The sequence below is a fragment of the Notolepis coatsorum genome (genome assembly GCF_963971535.1).
Source record: "Notolepis coatsorum genome assembly, chromosome: 5".
Lineage (NCBI taxonomy): Eukaryota > Metazoa > Chordata > Actinopteri > Aulopiformes > Paralepididae > Notolepis > Notolepis coatsorum.
The window spans coordinates 136,777,524-136,786,129 of record NC_140169.1 but is presented as its reverse complement, the minus strand read 5'-3'; positions in this window follow the sequence as shown (position 1 = coordinate 136,786,129).

Here is an 8,606-nt window from a genome sequence, read left to right as displayed (position 1 = left end):
TACCCTTGGCCGGACGAGGCAGCCGGATTCTACCCCCCCCCCCCTCCTACTCCTGTCGGCTTACAAGCGACCGGATTAACCCCCCCCTTAGTGTATCTAGTATATAATCATTAAAGTATCATTGCTGTTATTCCTTAACTATTCCAGGTCGTATATTTACCACCTGCGCCATCAGAGATTGGACATTCTCTATTGATATACCGACGAATACTCTTTGCCATAAAAGTGCATACTATTTCAATTCATAAATGTAATTAAGTGATTAAGTGCTTGCTCTACACACCATTGCTGTGTAGTAATAAACGCATACTTCGACTTCGTACATTTGTGTTGGATCCGTTTCATCTACGTGAGAGTGTTTATGATAATATATTTATGCCGTGTACTGGGTGGCCGAATATTAAGTACAAAGGTAGTGGTAGTAAGTATCATATCTAGTAATACAGTCAGGGAATTGTACCCCTCAGTTACACTAACGGTAACATGTACATATTATTACCACATCAACACACGCTGCATGCATTTTGGCTGTGCTTTGTATCTGCTCATTTATTGGCTTGCATTGCAGACACATTTTTCCAGTCCTGATAAAAGGAGAACCAGTGATGCATTGTGACTCTGAGAACACATCAATCATGTGGGTCACACCTTAGCGTGTACAGCCACGACGAGCAACAGCACAAGAGAAACGTACCACAATAAACCCTGGTATTGTCGTCTTCCACGGCCAGTAAGTAAGGTTACAGATTAACTGAGTTGAACAGTGAATAATTACTGTAATTCTATTGTACTCCTACTTTTACTAAGGCTACTGCAATAAATAATGATAGCAAATCATGATTATATATGAGATAATCGTGATTTATTTTGTGTAATCGTGATCACTGTCTTACTTAGATTTAGACAGTGCCATTAAATCTGGTCATTATTTGTCAGACGAATAATCGTCGTCACAGAATTTCATGATCACAGCAGCCTTAACTTTAGCTCAAGTCTGTTTTTATTTATGTTCATGAGACTAGTGAATAAAATGATCTGTCGTTTGCAGTGAAGTCGTTCTGGACTTTACCTTTTAATAACTGGTATTGGCTGATTGTTGATAATATCATTAGAGGGGCCATCCTCTACCCTTGGACCCATCAAAATATTTACAAAGACCAGGACAAAAAGTTCCCCGGCCTGGACTGGTCCACGTCCACGATCATGTACACAGGTATTTTTTTTAAACCTGGCTTTTTCCCCCTCCTTTGTTTAAAAAAGAAAATCCCGTCCACAGCAACAGAGTTTTAGAATTTACAGTGTACCCTGCAAATTAGAATCAAGAATCAAGAGGTTTATTTGTCACATACATACCAGGGCACATACAGTGAAATGCGGGTGGTCATGCCCGCATTGATTGTGCAAAATACAATAATAAAAATAGGCATAGAAAAAGAAAAAAAAAACATAGAAAAAATAAAATAGGTAAGACACAAGATATGCATGGTAAAAAAAAGACATGCTAAGTTCCTGAGAAACTGGTTCCTATATACACTACTATACAATATACAAAATATTACCTTCTGCAGGGAGCTTTCCATGGTCCCGATTACAGAGAACATTTTGTTTAAATATGTACGGACGGACGGACAGGGGTCATCAGTCATGATGTTAGCATTTTCCATAAGCTCCGGTTTCACTCGTCCACAACACGAATACACTGTATTTTAAAAAGCGGAGGTTCTAAAAAATCTTCTCTCTGGCACAAGTTTTCAAAAACGTCCAGTTTCACTGACCTGTGGACGAAAGGCCAAACCGCATTGAAAACCACACGGTTTCAGAAATACCTGTGGAGAAGGCCTCGGTTAATCTTGAGGGATATTTTTGGAACATGCACAACGTCTTAATGACTTTAGTTTGAAAGTTGGTAAAAAAAAGTAAGAACTGTACTTGAGTAATTTTGTAGCGTGCTACTCTTTAACCTGAGTAACTTCACAGACGAGTACTTTTACTCCAACTTGAGTAAAATACAACTGGTGTAAGTACTTCTACTTGAGTAATATTATGTCGGTGGTCTTTCCGCCTCTGCTTATGGTTTTGTAACCATTATTGTCTCTTACCACACAGTCTCTATATAATCTAATATCATCTCTACCTTTTCCCCAGTATGAGATTATTCAGACTCGCTCTCCCTCCAGAAGTACTGTCGGTGTACAATATAATCAACATGGATTTGTCTCTGTTTTGAATAGCTCACTCAGGGTTGGCAAAGCTGCAGTGACAGGCTTTCCCCCTAATTCTGGGATCTCTAGTTACAAACCCCAGTATTTTCTTTATTTCAGCCTGGGGGGGGGGGGGGGGAGAGGGGGATGGAGAGAGAGAGGGGGGGGAGAGGGAGAAATGGGGAGAGAGGAGAGAAGGAGAGGGAGGGAGGGGGAGAGGAGAGAAGGAGAGAGAGAGAAAGGGAGAAAGATGAATGAGAGTAGACTAAAGACCGAAAGGAGGGTTAAGAAGTAGTCTAAATGAGAGAGGCGTTGAATTGGAAGAGGGTAAAATGGGAAGTAGGGAGACAGGGAAGGGGGGGTGCAGCCAGAGAGAGGGGGGGGTGCAGCCAGAGAGAGGGGGGCGGGGGTTGCAGTTGCAACTTGCAGGCAGAAAGAGGGGGGGGGGGGTGCAGCCAGAGAGAGGGGGGTGCAGCCAGAGAGAGAGGAGAGTGATTTTTTTCTTGGTACTGTAAATAATAGCCCCTGTTTGAGTTGGCCGCCTTTCAGGGTTCCCTTTGTGTGCAGTGACATCTTAGGTTCCCTAAGCGATGCGAGGCCTGGAGCGGGCCAGGCTTCCAGGGCTGCCACTGGCAGGGGAGACATACAGTAAGAGAGCCACTGGCAGGGGAGACATACAGTAAGAGAGCCACTGGCAGGGGAGACATACAGTAAGAGAGCCACTGGCAGGGGAGACATACAGTAAGAGAGCCACTGGCAGGGGAGACATACAGTAAGAGAGCCACTGGCAGGGGAGACATACAGGAAGAGAGCCACTGGCAGGGGAGACATACAGGAAGAGAGCCACTGGCAGGGGAGACATACAGGAAGAGAGCCACTGGCAGGGGAGACGTACAGGAAGAGAGCCACTGGCAGGGGAGACATACAGGAAGAGAGCCACTGGCAGGGGAGACATACAGGAAGAGAGCCACTGGCAGGGGAGACATACAGGAAGAGAGCCACTGGCAGGGGAGACATACAGGAAGAGAGCCACTGGCAGGGGAGACATACAGGAAGAGAGCCACTGGCAGGGGAGACATGGAGAGACAATATGGATATGACGAGAGAAAGTAAAGACTCAATCTGAGACAAAGATAAAGACCCAATTTGAGAGAGAATAAAGGCCCAAAATGTTGGAAAATATATCCACCAACAGGTCAAAGGAAAACCTGCCATATATATATCCACACACACATACATAGTAAGGTACATGCACACACACTTGTTAGGAGAGACTTCACTTCTCCCTCTACCCCCACAGTCAGAAGGAGAGACTTCACTTCTCCCTCTACCCCCACAGTCAGAAGGAGAGACTTCACTTCTCCCTCTACCCCCACAGTCAGAAGGAGAGACTTCACTTCTCCCTCTACCCCCACAGTCAGAAGGAGAGACTTCACTTCCCCCTCTACCCCCCCACAGTCAGAAGGAGAGACTTCACTTCTCCCTCTACCCCCACAGTCAGAAGGAGAGACTTCACTTCTCCCTCTACCCCCACAGTCAGAAGGAGAGACTTCACTTCTCCCTCTACCCCCACAGTCAGAAGGAGAGACTTAGGCCTGCCGCGATAAGCAATAAATCGATTAATTGCCGCGATAATTAAAATGAATGCAATGATTTTGACGGGCGCGATTAATTGCTATTTGCGCGTTTGTTTTAATGAGGCGGAACCAGTGCCCCTTGTCAGTCACTGTCCGTGTTGGGAGGCGGGCCGCTGGCTTTACTACAGAGCAGAGAGCACAGCACAGGGGCTCCGTGGGGCAACACCACATAGCTTAACTACATTTCTCAATAGTGTTGCTCCTTTTAACCAAGTAGCGTTATTTGTAGTGTAACGTTAGCGTTTTAACGTTAGTAGCTAACGTTAAAACTAACTTAAAGTTAGTTGTTCACCAACAATCTCAACATTTGTTTTATCATTAGCTCATGTCGATCTACTAGTAGCATCAGCAAGCTAACGTTAGCTGGCCCCAGTCCACTAGCAGCATGTCGATCTACCAGCAGCATCAGCAAGCTAACGTTAGCTGGCTCCAGTCCACTAGCAGCATGTCGAAGTAGTAGTAGCATCAGCAAGCTAACGTTAGCTGGCCCCAGTCCACTAGCAGCATGTCGAAGTAGTAGTAGCATCAGCAAGCTAACGTTAGCTGGCCCCAGTCCACCAGCAGCATCAGCAAGCTAGGATAATAACAACAATACTTCCGGTCCGGTCGGTGGGCTTCAAAATAAAAGTCTAAACACCGGAAAAGACGGAGCGGTGGGCTTCAAAATAAAAGTTTTGGGAAATAAATTTCTAAAAAAAAAAATCTCTAACCGGTCGCAATAATATCGCTTATCGCGATATTTTCGGGGGCAATTAATCGCCCAGCAAAATTTGTTATCGTGGCAGGCCTAGAGAGACTGCTTCACTTCTCCCTCTACCCCCACAGTCAGAAGGAGAGACTGCTTCACATGCTCCTCCACCTCCACCACCGTCTCCAGATTAGGACTTAATGTGTTTTTGGCCTCTGCTTCTGAGGAGCAGACTGTTTTTCATGAGAACAGCCCAGCGGTCGAGTTGTGGCCTGCTCTCTCTCTCTCTCGCTCTCGCTCTCGCTCTCGCTCTCTCCTCTAACTATAATGTAGATGTGATGGTTTTCGTAATACCGAACACATGCACTCGCTCAGACTCCCGATTTATATTGTACCTAAGGGGGGATAAGTACAAGTGTGTGTTTTCTAAAGTGCTTTGAAGTGAAAATCTTGAAGTGCGTGTTTATTTGACTGTTTTTGTGGTGTGTGTGCGTGCGTGTGTGTGCGAGCTGCTTCAGTATTAGATTATCTCAATGGCACAAAGCTTTGCTTACTCACTCGAGGTCTCCACTCGGTGACATCACATACAATCGTATTCCAAAATGCATCAGCATCAATCAAGACATCTGAGGGAATGAGGAACTGAGCAATAAGGCGTGGTCCCTGGTCATTGTTTGTCATTGTCACATGATGACTAGAAGTAGGAATGTGACTTTATTTTGCGTGACTTTTGGAGTGACGGAGCCACTAAAATGGAGATGACTCGCTTCCCAGACGATGTCACGTCCTGTTGGATTCCTTAATCTCCAAACATCCGGAGTGTGACAGGAAATGGCTGGGAGGTTTCTTCCTGTGCTTGGATGTAGAAGGTCTGGGCTGCTGCTCGGTCCACCGCTCGATTAACGGTCATCTCTGCTTTCCTTGTTGGATAAAGCGCCTGTCAATCACCGCCTCGCCTGAATGAACTCATGGAATCCACCAATCACTGTATACAGTACCGTTTTGTTTTTTCTTCTTCTCTCCAAACCGCCTGGGCCGGTCCTTTTATACCGGCAGCCATCAGGCTCTACAACAATAGCATGATTAATCAAAACAAGATATATATATATTTATAGATGTCTGCATGTTTTAAAAGTTGAAAATAGATTAGTAATTGAGAAACATTAAAGCAACCCTAAATTATTATTTAGTTTCAATATCCTCATGTATATATGTACTGTGTATATATATATATATATATATATATATACACACACGTAACCTAGTTCTTAGCTGCATAGTGTGCCATGTAAGATTATTAAGTAGGCCTAACATCTGGTTATGGTTGTACTATAAGTAAACCTAAAATATAAACACATTTCTCCATGGGAGTTGCAAGGACCTGTAGCTAGCAAATTAAAGAAGGATGAGTCGGCTAGAGGGGGGAACGGGAGAGAGGGAGAGAAATCTGTTTTGGTCAACTGTCCCTGTGCTGTGTGCTAATAGAACTCTGATGCACCGACTAGTACCGTCTCGCAAGCTAGCTAGTGTTAGCTTTTCAAGGATAACAACACTGTTATTACTACTACTCAAGTGACGCCAACTACACTTCCTGCGGTTTGCCTTGGGCCGGTAAAATCCCAAAGCTCCGGGCAACCAAGGAAGAGAGCTGTAACTACGCTTCCTGCGGTTTGCCTTGGCACAGTACATTCCCAAAGCTCCGGGTAACTAAGGCAGAGCACCGTAACCACGCGCACTGTGGTTCACCTTGGGTTTTGTAGTTAATGCAATTTCTCGACACCCCCTCTTTTCTCTAGAACGGAACACGATTGAACCAGGAAATTCTGTGACGAGATAAAAAAAAAAATATATCCAAAGGTTTCAATTTCAGTCATAACTCAATTTTGACAAATTGTAGCTACTGCGGTTTAGCCTTTGCAGGGCCGTTTTAGAGGGGAGAATTTGTGTATTTATTTTTTTAAGAAAAAGTGACGATTTCTAAAGCGTTCATCTACGTCACCGGCGTAGATGATATCGGTTGAAAATGTAAAAACATGGTATTGCCTCCATTAGCTCGGCTCTCGTGTTGCCGCCAGGAACGGTCCCTAGAGAGGTGTTCTTATCACGCCTCGGGCTTCGCTGCACTGCATCTGTACCGTCTCCTGGCCTGCTTTGACCCGAGCATTGTATTGAGGTGTACAGTAAACGCACTGTGAAAAAGACACCGACATAGATGGGCCCTTCTCGGTATCCGTGCACGATCATCAATACTGTGTCTTTCTCAGACGAGACTTGCGGTGGAGTCATAATGGCAGCGTCTACTATATACGACTGTAATGTATATCGTCTGCTTGTTTTCCCCTCTGTTGCTTTTGTGTGAGACTGCCTCGTGCGTGTTTTTTAAAGTGCAGGGTGCAGCATATTGTTGTTGTCTGTGTGTTATTCTTGGGGAGGTTGGTTATCCAGGTTAAGATAATGTAGTAGCAGCTGTGTGACCCACATTGGCGTCACCGGTGCCCACGGAGGGTGCGTGGTTATCGGTCACTGGTGCAGCAGGTCCTGAGTGGTGACTGACGGGGGGGGGGGGGGGGGGGGGTTAAAGGTCACCGCACATTCTTTTGTCTATTCTATTGGCGGCGGCGGCGGTGGCTCAGGAGGTAGAGCGGTCGTCTGGTAAGCGGAAGGTTCTCGGGTGGATTCCCGCTCCTCCCGGGCAGCGTGTCGAAGTGTCCTTGAGCAAGACACTTTAAACCCCTAACTGCTCCCGATGAGCAGGTTGGCACCTTGTATGGTTGCCTCTGCCATCGGTGTGTGAATGTGTGGGTGAATGTGAGGAACCAAATTGTAAAGCGCTTTGGATAAAAACGCCATATAAATGCACCATTTCTACTTCTTGGGAGTGTTTGTTTTGGTTTGCGTGCACGACGTGTGTCTTGAGCAGGTGCTTAATCAAAGGTCGTCGTTATCCGAGGGCTGCCGTCAAAACGGTTTCACGTGCAGGTTCCTATCCCCCATTTTAAAAACTCATATTCCAGGGAAAACATGGAAGTGAGAAAGTGTGCGTGCCGTGCTGACAGGGACCCTGGAGCTGCTGTATCAATCCCAGGAAGCCTTGCTCCAGAGAGAGGCTATTGGCTCTGGCCGAGGGGACTTTCCTCCTCCGGCCCTGCTGCACTGTGGGGACGCAGAAGCAGAACAATGCCCCGATGACTCACGTGTTCTCCATGACCAGTCTCTTTGGGTACACGCCTGAGTGCACGCATGCTCACTCACTCACTCACTGACTCGCTCACTCACTCACTGGCTCACTCACTCACTCGCTCGCTCACTCGCTCACTCACTCACTCACTCACTCACTCACTCACTCACTCACTCACTCACTCACTCACTGACTCACTCACTCACTCACTCACTGACTCACTCACTCACTCACTCACTGACTCATTCACTCACTCACTCGCTCACTCACTCACTGACTCACTCACTCACTCACTCACTCACTCGCTCACTCGCTCACTCGCTCACTCGCTCACTTGCTCACTGTGTCACAACGGGTTGCAGGTTTATTTGGGAGCCTTGCAGTCTCTGTCTCTTCTGGAGTGCTCTAACGACCCAGGGGTTCCCAAACTTTTTCAGCTCGAGACCCAAAAGAGAAATTTGGTGTTTCCCCCGGGACCCAAACTTACAAAAATACATCATGAATTGCCATAACATACATTTATAAACTACTGATAAAGAACACAACAAACCATGAATTTCAAATGTATATGAAATGTATTTATTTAATTATAAAAGTACATCACAGCAATAATCAAGAGTGTAATGTTAAGTTGCTCACCACCTCATAACATATGTATATACAATTTTGTAACACTTTTAAATGAACAAACATGTTCTACTCTCCTTTCTATTTCTCACCCCTTTTTCAATTCTCCATTTCTTACCCCCTCCCCCGTCCCTCAACTTTAAACCCCAACATTGAGCAACATTCTGATTAATTTGTCCTGACGACTTATTTAAAAATTCTACTGACCTGACATCATGCTAGAAGGGGTATAATATTTCATCTATGGCACAATTAAATCAAATGAGAGGTATGTG